Genomic DNA, 12824 nt, shown 5'->3' on the forward strand with positions numbered 1-12824 from the left:
TCTATTATAAGCTCTGAAACACATCTCCTTCCCAGCCACTCACTTGTAGGGAACGAAATCCAGTCAGCCAAAATGATCCGTGTGTAACAGGACACCAGAGCAGGCATTTGAGGCAACGTGGGCGAGGCATTTTGGAGCTGTGAGACCTCCTAGCTGGTGCTGAGCCCTTGGTGAGGCAATACTGGCTCAGAGCCACAGTCAAGGAAGCAGAAGAGACAGTTTTGTCTTTGCTTCCTTGCAGAGAACAATGGTCTGTTCACAGACAATACCAGCTGGAGAGGCCACGGCTGCACCTCTCAACCAAGGTCCAGCAGGGCCTTCCATAGTACTCTCCAGCATCAGCTGTGTTCCCTGCCTGCTCCCTGCTATGCTTCCATCTTCCCTAGATCCTCTGCATAGGCCTGGTTCATTTATCTCAATAGCACTTAAAACAGCCAAAGCCCAGGAAAGACTGGACCTTGTGGTTACAAATGACAAAGCCCCACCCTTGGAGTCACATTGGCTGAACAATGATTGACTTGTGCCAGAGCACAGACCAGAGCACCCTGATCTCCATGGTGTGGTAAGCTGGAGGTAAGCTGAGGACCCTCCACATCTCTTTCTTTAACATATTTTCTTTTTATTTTCCTCAGGGTCCAAAATGCACATTGGATTTGCCGATAAACTTATCAGTAGCAGAGTGAAACATCCGTTTCATTTGTGCTGTTTACACAGAGGCTTTTTCTCCAGTTGGTAAGTTGGGATTCAGCGAACAGGGTGACCCCGTGTTTTCTTCCATGCCTCACAAACGCTGCTCCCAGCAGTGTGTGCCACATGTCAGAAGATGGGGAGAGACTCTGCATCAGGGACCAGCCCTCCCCCACCCTGATGCTGGAATCTTCACCTCTACACTGGAGGTGGTCTATCCCCACACATCATTCCCAGCCCCAACCCAACCCCTAGAGATGAGGAAAGGCTGTGGCACAGTATGTGGACGCCGATTACATCTCCAAACAGGAGGAGCACACAATCGGTGGGATCCGCCTGCTTTCCAACCCCTTTGTGCTCAGGGGCAGAAATACAAATAAGCCTCAATGTCTTTTTCCTGCTTATATGAACCAAGATCCGTTTTTCAATAGCAGGCCCTGTCAGATAAGTATTCCCTATTCTCAGTAGTTATTTTTGGGAGAGAAAGCCTTTTTCTGGCTCCCATGACACTCCCCTTCAGCACTTGGGAGGTGCAATGGGATGGCAGGTAGAGCTGTAATTCAGGGATGCTCCTACACCCACTGGAAGCTGGTGTTGCCATGCCAACCCTGTAGCCTGTGCACAGCCAACCCAGGGCACTGCAGGCTGCTACAGTGTCTGTGTTTCTGCACTTAGATCAGAGTCAGGACCTTCCAGTGGAAGATTTGTTTGAACTTTTGATTGCAGGATGGATGACAGTGTCCCACTGAATTTTCAGCTCACCAGCCCATCTCCCCACTTTGTCTTGTCTCAAAGAGAATAGTATCACAAACTTTATAAGGGAATTTTCCCCCCTAAATGAATTACATCACAAAACCACTGCTAATACCCTGTGTTGTTTCAGAAAGACCACAGAGAGAGAGGTGGGTAGGAATGGCAACAATCCTCCCAACAAGCCCAGGCACCCCTGGCAGAGCCGCACCCATCCTTCACCCACTCAGCATGTCAGGTCATGTGCTGCCTGAGACAGCATCCAGAGCCCATCTGAAGCACTTGCAGCACGTGACCTATTACCTTTCCTCTGCTTAGACTCATCAAAAGGGACATTTTAAAAACTGTTCATTTCAAAGAGCACTAAGTGACAAAGTCAGCTCTGTGCAAAGCCAACGGAGGTGGAGGGCACTGCAGACAGTTCATAGCAAAAAGACTTGTTTGTACTTTATTGCCTTGTTGGAGAATTCCCTGGGTAATTTCCTCGGTATTTTCTAGCTTACTTCCTTATTGCTCTCTGGGTAAACTAGGTCAAAACACTTGCCTTGTCTAAGCCTTGGTTTGTCAACATATTAAACGAAGGCGATGGAACGAGTTGTTCCCTGCATTTTCTGCATGGAGTTCAACCTTACAGAAAGTCCATACAATGCCTTCTTCTCCTTCATTAGAGCCAGGAAGGCCTTTGAAATCCCCAAACTCAGACAAGCTGAGGAGTGTTGTATATTGCTATAGGCAATTGAAGAGGGGTATATGTGAAATGTGAACAACTAGATTATTAAGAAAGATGTGCTCAGAGTTGCATAGCATTTTGTCCCTAAAAGAAAAAAGTGCATCACCTAAAATTGTTTTTTCTTGATCAGCCTGCTGGCTAAAGTAGGAATACCCCTACAAATCACAATATCTGAAGTCTCAAGAAGTATTATAGGAACAATGAGATTCTACCACCCACTGTGCTGCATCCCAGATCTGGTTGGTCCTTCCTGAGATACTGCAGTACATCCCAGCCATGTTGGCTGCCACTGTACTCACACTGTTCATTCACTTGCACTGTTTTTCTCAATAAAAAGCTGAGCATTTAAAACCACAGTACCTTTGAGGGGCCTGCAGCATGTACAGCGGGATGTGATAAAAGGAAAACTACTGTGAGCAGACAATACAGACAAAGAGGTAGTCAGGGGTCTTTGAATCTGAGTTAATATACATGCCTATCAAGTTTGCCTTAACAGAAAGGGTTAGTCTACAGCATCCCAGATGGGGAATGAAAAGTTTCTTTGAAGAAGGTAGGGTTTTTTAAAATAAGATGTCAGCCAGCAATAATTTTACTGCACTGTTAACATGCAGGATGAAGTATACCAACAGATACCACATAAGACATGACTGTTCTTCAGAAAGCTTCTGTATTTCAGTGTCTGCATGAAATATAGCAATAAACCAAGACCAATTTTATTGTATGTTACATGGTATCAGCACTCTAATACTTCCTAATATAATAAGATCCAGCAATCTGTATAGATATTTACTTGTGTGATTCTTACTCCATTTGCATTTCAGAATTTGGGAGCAATTTTGGCATCAGGTCTTCAAAAATGTAACCACAGTCTTTTCAAGGGCAGAGATAACCAAAATGAGAATTTTAACTTAGCAAGACCTCCACAGGGAAGTGGAGGAAGAAACTGTTGTCATAACAGTATTGCCATGACTGTTGTTTCCTATAGCATCCTTTAGCTGCCTTCCACTCCCTAAGTGGCCCTTGCCTGGCTCCTCCTCCTCACTGTCCCACCTGTGGGCTGCATATCTTTTGTTTCATGGCCCTGCATGGGCTGTCTCCAGTTTATGATATTATCACAAGTCATTACTTCGATCCACATAGCCAGGCTTGGTGCACAGGTTCAAGAGTGCAAGTCCTTTGAACTGCATTCCTCAAGTCCACTTTTCATCCCACTATCAGATTGGTACTGAACAGAGGCCAAGTGGAAAATCCCAGTATGACATGCACATGCTGTCATTCACATAATGGCTATGATCAGAAAAGGGTTGGTAAGAGACCTCACCATATACTGAACTATGTGAATTATATGTGTTTAGTCTAATTGGAATGATTTCTGATATCTCAGGGTCAAAGTCTCACAATTCATAGGCAAACACTTCAGAGAACCTGTATGTTAATGACATATCATTAGCCAGAATCAGAACTTGTTCTGCTTAGTCAGTTACCTTGGATGAAAAACATTCAGCCAGAGATTCTGAGACATGATTTGGCTCCAGGACTTAAAATGAGGAGGGTTTCCCTCACTGCCCAGCTATGGCAATTACACAGCCAAGGCTGGGGCTTCCAGACAACAGAGCTACTTGAAGGTATTGGGAAGGTCCCTCACTACCTATTGAGAAAAAAACCCAATTACATGCCAACAAAACAAATATCCAATTTTTGACAGTTTTAAAGCTTGTTTGCTTGATTTCTTGCTACAGCAGAATAAAAGAGAGTGCCATAGTGATGACTTTGGGCCATTAAAGGATCAGGTCCTTTGATGCACACGTGTCTGTGCTGCACCGCACAGAGTCTGTAGGGATGTACATCCTGAGCATCCCAGCACATCCAGTCCCCAGAGGGGCTTTGCAAGCTGCTTAGATAACTGTTGCATTAAATTACATTTAGCTTGAGTGATCAGTAGCTCATCAGTTGACTTCTGGCTCTGATTTCTAATAACTGGAAGCATCTGACATAACGAAAGCACTTAGAGAAGGCACAGGGAAAGAAATAAATGTGCTAATTAAGCTATGCAGCATGCCTTGGAGAAGAGTGCTCCACTTCAAGGATACCCTGACATTTCTGACTCATTACAAGTAGCAGCATAGAAATTTCAGGAATTTAATGTAGAGTGTTTAATTGAGACACAGATGAAAATAAATCAGTAGAATTTAAAACTGATTTCTTCCCTATAGCTTAGTAAATATTCTTAGCCACTAATGTGGCTGACTTTGATTACAGGAGGTAAATCATTCTCATAAATGTGATAGAAAACCATGCATGCCTAGCACATTTATGATGAATTCTTTGCTTGCAGTGCAAATGGAAATGCAACAGTCCTATTGTTGTATCCTGCTTAGCACTTAAATACAGTTTTTCTCAATTATGTCCATAATTTCAACCTAAGGACATGGAGGAATGTTTTGAATTTTACATATTATACATATTCTGAGAGTGAACCTGTAAAAATACAGCTCACGTAATACTACACTCAGCATCTCTCCCCTCCAAACCCTCTAAGTTTTACAGTATCCTCACAGGATACATTTTGGTTTATCTGTTTAAATACATGGTTAAACTGAGGCTTGAAAATCAGAAAGTTACCAGGGTCAAAATGCATGTTAGGTACAGAGTTGGGGAGAGAAATCCTGATCCATATTCCTAGTTGTCAGCTCTACCAGTTTGCTGGTATTCTTTTCCTTGCTGGCATTTAGAAACACATTATCTGGATTTCCCATTCATATAAAAGGTGTTCAATGGGAGACCACTCTTCTTCTTAGGATGGTTTGAAGCCCCTTGCTGCCACCTTTGAAGAAGTTCTACTTGTTTTTCAAATGAAAATGTGTGAATTATTACATAATTTGTGTAATAATTTCATTAGCAGAAAAAAGTCCACCCTCCTGTATTGTAAAATAGCTCTCATTTTTCAGGTACCCTAAGTCCCTAAGTTACTCAATAGTCAGCACCTGATGTCTGTGTTTTCATCTGGACTCACCACACCTCTGAAGTACGTCAGAGTGTCCCTTTTTATACTTATAAGTAGGAATTTAAAGCATAGCCCAGGCTATGATTATTTTGGAATTTGGAGTTCAGTTCATACTCATCAAAGGTGCCAAACTGGGTTAACCTTTCCATACTTCTCCATGTTGCTGAATATTAAATTAATTGGTTGTGATTAACACAGGAGAGTCATTAATGAAAGCTCTTTCCATCCAGGCGGTTTTATTCAGTGTCTGAAGGACATGAATACTTGGATCAAGTTTCTCTAGACACATTTCTCAGTTTTTTCTGTTAGTGGGAACCCAGAGGACTGCATATGCAATTTCAACCACTCTAGTTTTTATCTCCAACTCTATTTAATCCATGTACCAGGGCAACAGCTTGCTACTACCACTAGCTGAAAGAATTGCAGTGGAAGTGACTTACGAACTTGAAAAAATCCAAATAAAGAGAACCTGCAGTTCCTGCATTTTTCCCTCTGATCTCCTAACCAGAGCAATATCCTTCAGAGAGAAATCCAGATACCACTGAATGTGAGAAAGTTGGCTGGGAATGGCAGCAGCACCACTTTGATGGCAGAGCCAAGGAAGAAAACTATCTAACTCTTCCATTGCAAAGTTTTCACTGGACCAAAACAAAACAAGCATGCAGTTTGGTCATGTATGGGTCTGGCCCTTTTAATACTCATCTGGGCTTCCTATTCTTTCTCCAGCTGGGGATGATGCACCCTTGTGCCTTTGCTCCTCTCCTGCAGCCCCCCAGCTGGGCTTGGCTAACCTGTGCTCTGACTTGTGCTGCTCTGCATTTCCTAATGGGTCTGTGCTAGTCTAAGCTACTTTACAGGGTAATAAACTGAAGGAGGAGAGATTTAGATTAGTTATTAGGAATACATTCTTTACTCTGAGTGTGGTGAGGGCCTGGTACTGGTTACCCAGAGAAGGTGTCGATACTCCATTCCTGGAAGTGTTCAAGGCCAGGTTGGATGGGGTTTGGAGCGACCTGGGATAGTGGGAGCTGTCTCTGACCATGGCAGGGGCATGGAACTGAAGGATCTTTAAGGTCCCTTCCAATCCAAGCTATTCTATGATTCTAATAAGCCATTTGCAGTTTTAATACAGTAAGGAACACGAAAGACTGTATTTCTGTTGCTTTACTTATATGTGGAGCAATGTAACTGGCTCTCCCTGTCTCAGTCTTGTGCTATTAATAAAGTCCATGTGAAGATTATACACATTTACAGCACGTCTGAAACCTGTGTACGTAACTGGTCTCGAGCTAGAATAGTTTCCATGCCATGTATCTCCATATAGTCCATCTTTCTGGCACATGTGACCCAGAAATGTGTCATCAGGACTCATGTAGTCACTGGACCGATGAAAGGAATTCAGGGGAAACAGAAGAAGCGTGCTGCCTCCAACCTTTGTTCAGCTTGTTGCTGCTGCTCTCTGGAAAAGTTATCAACACATGAAAAAGATGTCGTCATCACAACCTGGCCATGGTTTTACCTTTTCATACAGCAGCCTTTTATGTAAAGCCATTTTCCCAGAAATTAAAAATAAAAAGGTACTAAAAATCCACAGCTGTCAGTTTTTAAAAGCAAATAATCACTCCCACGCAATGACTGAAAGGCAAACTTGTACCTAAAGACCAAAGTACTGACCAAACTTGTACCAAAGACTTGCAATTGGCATCATTGACACTTTTCATTGTCCAATCAAAATGTTAAAATAAAAAGAAACAAAATCCACAGAGAATAATACACTGGATTTTAACATTCTTCCACATTTCATAACCAAAGCTGTGGTCAGCAACATGGAGCGAGAAAGATGTTTGGTTACAAGTCATGACTACAGTCCAACAGTATCACTGGCATCACACGGAAAACTTCCAAATTAAATGGATGTCCAAATTAAAGACATCCAGACTAAAGATGAAACATCACTAATAACCCTGTTTTGTCTAGTATAAATAAAAATCAATCCAGTCAAATGTTCAGGAACATAACTGATGCAACATTGTTCTTTTGGGCATTCTTGCTAGTGATTTACCCAGTGTGTTTTAAATGCCTACAACAATTAAAGTAGTGGACAAGCTATTCTAGTCCTCTGGGTATGAACTGTCCTCCTAATGTTTGTTCTCCAGGTCTCCCCACAGCCTTCTAAGGTCTCGCTTCTTCCTTCCAGCCTGCAGCTGGTGAGTCACTATTTAATCAGTGCAGCCATCAGGATGTTCACCTGCCAGATCAGAGCACCCTTGGGCTCAGTGCCGTGACCTTCACTGTGCCTATTCCCCTCTTTTTCTTGTTACTCCCACTCATTGCTCCACATCTAAACTTGAGACTGTCAGCACTTCAGGGCAAAGCTCCCACCATGTGTGGTACCAAGTCCACCCTCCATCACAGTGTCTGCAGACCTATGGAAGGTCATAAGCATCTTAACTGCCCAAAGGATGAAAGGACCACAATCCTCAGGCCTCATGAGGTTTGAAATCCAGGGTAAAACTTCCACTGGCATCAACAGTGCTGGATGAAGGAGCAAGGGGCTGATCCTGAAGGTAATGCTAAATGACACTTGAAGGGTCTGCAGCTTCTCAATGGTAAGGGACTCCATCTTGCAAATGGAAGTCCTAAAGCCAACAAATCATTTTAACAAGGACTGTGAAACTCCTCCAGCAACACTCATTAGAAAGTTACTGTCACAAAAGACATGAGGCAATAATGAGTCCGGAGGTGTAGGGGTCACCAGTGGGTATTTTTTCCTTCTCTCTATATTTCCTCTGAAACAATAAAGGAGATACAAGATAAAATGCGAGATTATGTCACAGCAGAAGAATGTCTCTACCCAGAGGAAGATAAGCCTTTTTTACTAAGTCAAGTAATCTTCAAAAGTTGACTGAGCTGTATTGCCATGCACTCTGCAGTTTTGTACAATCTTTCCACCTCCTGTATTTTATGTAGAAAAGCTAAAATTATATAGTTACATTATACAGCTCATCTGATCTTAATGTGTGCTCCAAGTCCAGTTACTAATTAGAATAAGGAAAAATATCAACATAAGTGGCAGGAATTTCATCATGTTAGACTGGCAATGGAAACTTCAACAAGGAGAACAGTCAAATCATGTCAGACACAGTGTTTGATTATCCATAGATGAATTACCTGAGTCATGGATTGCCCATTCTGTCTTTTCCCAACAGCTTTGGCTGTGTCACAGCCAGGACAGAGACTCTCACCTGCTTACAGCTTCCAGGAGCCCCAGGTCATCTGTGGCCCTAAGGAGATGCACTTTCTGCCTAATAAAAGATGGACACACTGACTAGTTACTGTCTCACTGGCACATGTTTCACATTAGCTGTGGGCATTCTTCCCCCTCCCTCTCCCTGCCCTCCTTCATTATCTGGATAACTGGCTGCAGAATATCTCTGAAAGAGTATATTTGGGAGTCATCACAGGAGTGTATTATGAAAGAAAGTACTCAACCATAATAATATCCTAAATATAAGAACAGAAAGGCCACATAACACAAAGTTTCTGCCTTCCAGACCCCTGTACTTCAGATCCCATTTTGCATCCAGCTGTCAATGCTGACACTTTTGCACAGGCCAGGCTCATCAGCCCACAGTTTGCCTGGAGAAAATCTGCACTTCAAACATGGATTTTGGTGAAATTTCACGATACAGAAATGCATCAAGACAGCAGCCTGCAGAAAAGCAGGGTGTAGACAGCAGTGATCTCCAGTTCTCTTTGCAAACACTCTTCTACAAAGGTGCTTTAATTGTATTTATAAGTGCCAGAGGGACTTCAGGGTGCTCAGGCACTTTTGGGCTCCATAGCAGCAGGAAATCTTCCTCAGTGGGGTGGGGAAGCCTCAGGCTGAAAAATCTAGCTGGTCACTATCCAGACCACAAGGATTTCAAAACATATGGTACCCACAGGCTGGATCTACCCACTTGCAACACATTGCTTTCCCTGTGCCATCTACTCCCTTCCAAAAATCACACAATTGCTTTTACTCTGGCTTAGCTCAGTTCTCTTCTCTGAAGACATGGTTGTGAAAATACAAACTTTTGGACCATATTTGAAATAATGATTCTATTCATAGTTTCTTAACTCCCCTTTAACCATACTAGGAAGACAGCAAAAGAGATAAATCTAACTGAGCTGCACAAACTCCTCCATAGTGCTTTCATAGGTACCCAGAGAGAAGGGGCACACACAGCTCAGGACACAGAACCTGTCTCAGAGACACCAAGGACAAGTTAAGATGAGGCAGCAGGAACGCTTTAGGCTGGAGGAATTGACCTATTTCAATGCAGCTGAACAAGGATGTCAGCACATGCAGACCCTTCCTTTCCTAGAGTCTACTTTTTTGATCCTGGTAAATTTGTTACCTGTGTTACACTGTTATTTACCCCAGGTTTACTTATTTACTTTGCTATTAAAAGTTAGCTACACGAGGGGTTGTACATTTTGTTCAACTAGATACAGTCATTGTGAGTTTCCAAAGTCCTCACAGCATTATCTACCACACATAAAGTTCAAGACTGTGACTTCTCTGAACTATTAAGTGATATAAATTCTTGGAACACAAGGGAAGAGAGCCTTATGCCATACATATGGGAGCATGGCTACACAGAGATAACACCTGCCAGCTTCAGAAGACTTGTAATGACAAGTTTTTTTTTTCATTGCTTTCATTATCTCAATTCTATATATGGGGTGTTGCTGGAAATCATGTGAGTTCCTGAAGGTCAGCTCCTCTGCTTGTAAACGTGTTTAAGAGTTTCACTTTTGGACTGCTGGAAAATGAAAGTGAGGTACTACTCAATAAACTTTTACTCTACAAAAAATTAATGTCCATGGAAATAATTTTCATTTCTTATACTAATTTATAACTGCCATGTCCTTCCTTTACAAGGATAGCTTCCTAGCATGAAGGTATGAAATGTCCTAGATTTCATTTATGATGACATTGTCACCAAACTCAAAAAATAGCTAAATGAAATTATAATAATTAAATGTACTCAGCTGCATTTTCCCTGAGAATTTCTGCATGCTTTGAGTGTGGGAGAAGTGACTCATTCTTCATGAAGAGAATGCAGTATAAATCCTGCTAATTATTTGTGCTGAGAGTGGTATCTACAATTCATTAATTATATAGAAGTTATAGGGCTCTGGCACTTTTTCATGAAGTGCCATTAATATTGCAGCTGGCTAAGCTACAGACACTCTGCAAGATCTTGAGAAATCATATTTCAGATAGGGTAGAAATACTTTAAATATATTTTTATTCAACATATTTTAGTATTTCTTCTTTGAACATATTCCCCTGACAAATGAAACAATCTCAGCAACTCCAGCAGGACAAAAAAAGAAAGCCTCAGCTGCAGCTAGAATTCAGAAATAGATATTATGCAGCACCAAGAGATATTGTGCACTGTTATAGGATTCCTGGAATGAGTGCAGGACTGGAAGTGAATCCCCTGCCATTTATCAATCCCCCATTACTAAAGGCCACATTCCAGAATAACTCTCAGAACAAGCTAACAGGTTGTTAATTAGTAGTCACTACTATATGAATTAGAAGCAAGGGACTAACAGGAGCCCAGACACAGCCTGTGGCACAGGCTGGAGCCCCCCAGCCCATTTCACAAATGGTCTCTGTGCTGCCCATGCCCAGATCTGCCACAACCATGCCCAGCCCCACCACTGAACCAGCACAGCAGAAAAAGCTGTCAGTAGCAGTGTGTGTTTGTATGAGCCAAGAAGAGATGGCACTAGCAGTGTGTGTATAAACCAAGAAGAGATGGCACTATCCAGGGTAGGAGAAAGGAAAAGAAAGGTGAGGAAAGCAACACATGAGGCGATGCAAATTCCATTAAGCTTGAAAGAACCTGTCAAGCCCTTATCCTGCTATAGATAAGTTGCTATAGTTAACTGAGCTGATCCACCTTTCTGATAAACTGAATCCCCTTCAATTGCAGTGCCATTTGTATCCAGGCTGATGTGTGTGTCTGGCTGTCTCTAGGACATACATTAGGAAAATAATGGAAAGCACCTGATAGCATCAGTCAGGTAAGATGGCTGATGTTTCCTCTACAGTCCAAAATGTTGCAAAAATTCAAAATAATATTTTAGGCTGGGATGACTCAGAAATCAGCATCAGCTTGCCAACTTGGAAGGCCTTAGGATGTTTGCTTCAAATAGTAACTTGGTAACAAATTCGTATGTCACATTCACATACACAGATCCATACATAATGAGATTAAAGGTCACAGCTCCTTAGGAGAAACCCTGTTAATATAGAAATACAAAGAGAGTCTCCTGACTACAAATAGAAAACTGATAATCCAAAGGCCTTCATTAAGTGAATAGATCTATTTCTAGAGCTTTGCCCTGTAACAGCCTCCAGCAAAAAAAAAGCCCATGATTTGTTTATTTGTTTTATGGGTTGTTTGTTTTTTGTTTTGTTTGTTTGTTGGTTGTTTTTTTTTTTTTTTTTTTTTTAATCTAGCATTTTTATCATGCCTGGATTTCATTTGGGAGAGTTATATTTTGGGTAAAGGATTTATTCTGAAGGCTTTGATTTCTAATAGGCTGAAACCCATTAAGTTTTTTGTTGGGTTTTTTTTTTTATTCAGGAAGAATTCCCTTTGGTATTTAGGAGCTCCAGTAGGAGGACAGGGATGAGCCCTTACATTATGTATCAACAATTAACTTATGAATCCAATAACAGTTTATTTTAAGGGTGCCAGCACAGAGATGAGCTCCATGACCAGCAGTAACCAGAAGAATTAAGAATGGGAATTGTCAGACTGCATGTGAGAATCAAAAATTCCTGACAGTCCCCTGAAAAATTTCCTTGCAAGGAGGGTGCCATATACCTTAAAATGTTTTCAAGTAGTATCAAGGGAAAAAACCTCAAAAAAACCCACTGACTGAAACACACTGGAGATTAGGTGTACCTGAAAAGATGGATCAGGACTGGATCAGCCACAGGACTAGATTATTACTGCACTAAAGGCACCAAACACTTAAATTACAACACAAACTGACCATAAAGATCCTGTAACATTAGATCCTTTCTTCACTTTACATGGTCACCAGTCACATGTGAAAACCATGACAATTTCAAGCATCATTATGAGATTTGTATTATTTTCCCATGGGTTATTTTCCAGACTGGAAAAAGATATTTGGAGAAAAATGTTTTGGAAACTGAAGTCACATACTTAGATGTGAAAAAACCAGCCAGCCTGAAATGATATATTCTGACATCAGCATTAAACAGAACTCATCAGTTTCTTAAAAGAAAACACAACATGCTTTGGAAAATAAAATGAACTTCCACATGGTTAGAGCAGAAACCTCATACTTGATTTCTGAGCATTTGACATGAAATACAGAAACCTTTGATTTAGAGTTCAGCATGTTTCAATAGATTCCAGATAGCCCTGAGGGCAGCTCCAAAACGAAAGGTAATTATGAAAATAAAACTTTGAATTTCTCAAACAAATCAAAGGTTTGGTTTAAATGCTGGAAAGAAACTTGTGGAGACTGGTCCATGATGGTTCATCAGAACTGGATCCATGGACTGCTTCCACACTAATCTGGCCACACCTGAAGCACGTCTGTGAACAA

The 12824-nt window shown here is 41.6% G+C and overlaps 1 long non-coding RNA gene across 1 annotated transcript; it reads right to left on the reverse strand.

Moving 5' to 3' along the window:
* Positions 1-6317: 6317 nt before the first annotated feature.
* LOC128793974 (uncharacterized) lies at positions 6318-9110 on the reverse strand. Its single transcript, XR_008432950.1, has 2 exons — positions 8417-9110; positions 6318-6630 (listed from the first exon to the last, which is right to left on the reverse strand). It is a non-coding gene; the product is annotated as an uncharacterized LOC128793974 (long non-coding RNA).
* Positions 9111-12824: the final 3714 nt, after the last annotated feature.

This window comes from Vidua chalybeata, chromosome 12, assembly GCF_026979565.1.
Source record: "Vidua chalybeata isolate OUT-0048 chromosome 12, bVidCha1 merged haplotype, whole genome shotgun sequence".
Classification (NCBI taxonomy): Eukaryota; Metazoa; Chordata; class Aves; order Passeriformes; family Viduidae; genus Vidua; species Vidua chalybeata.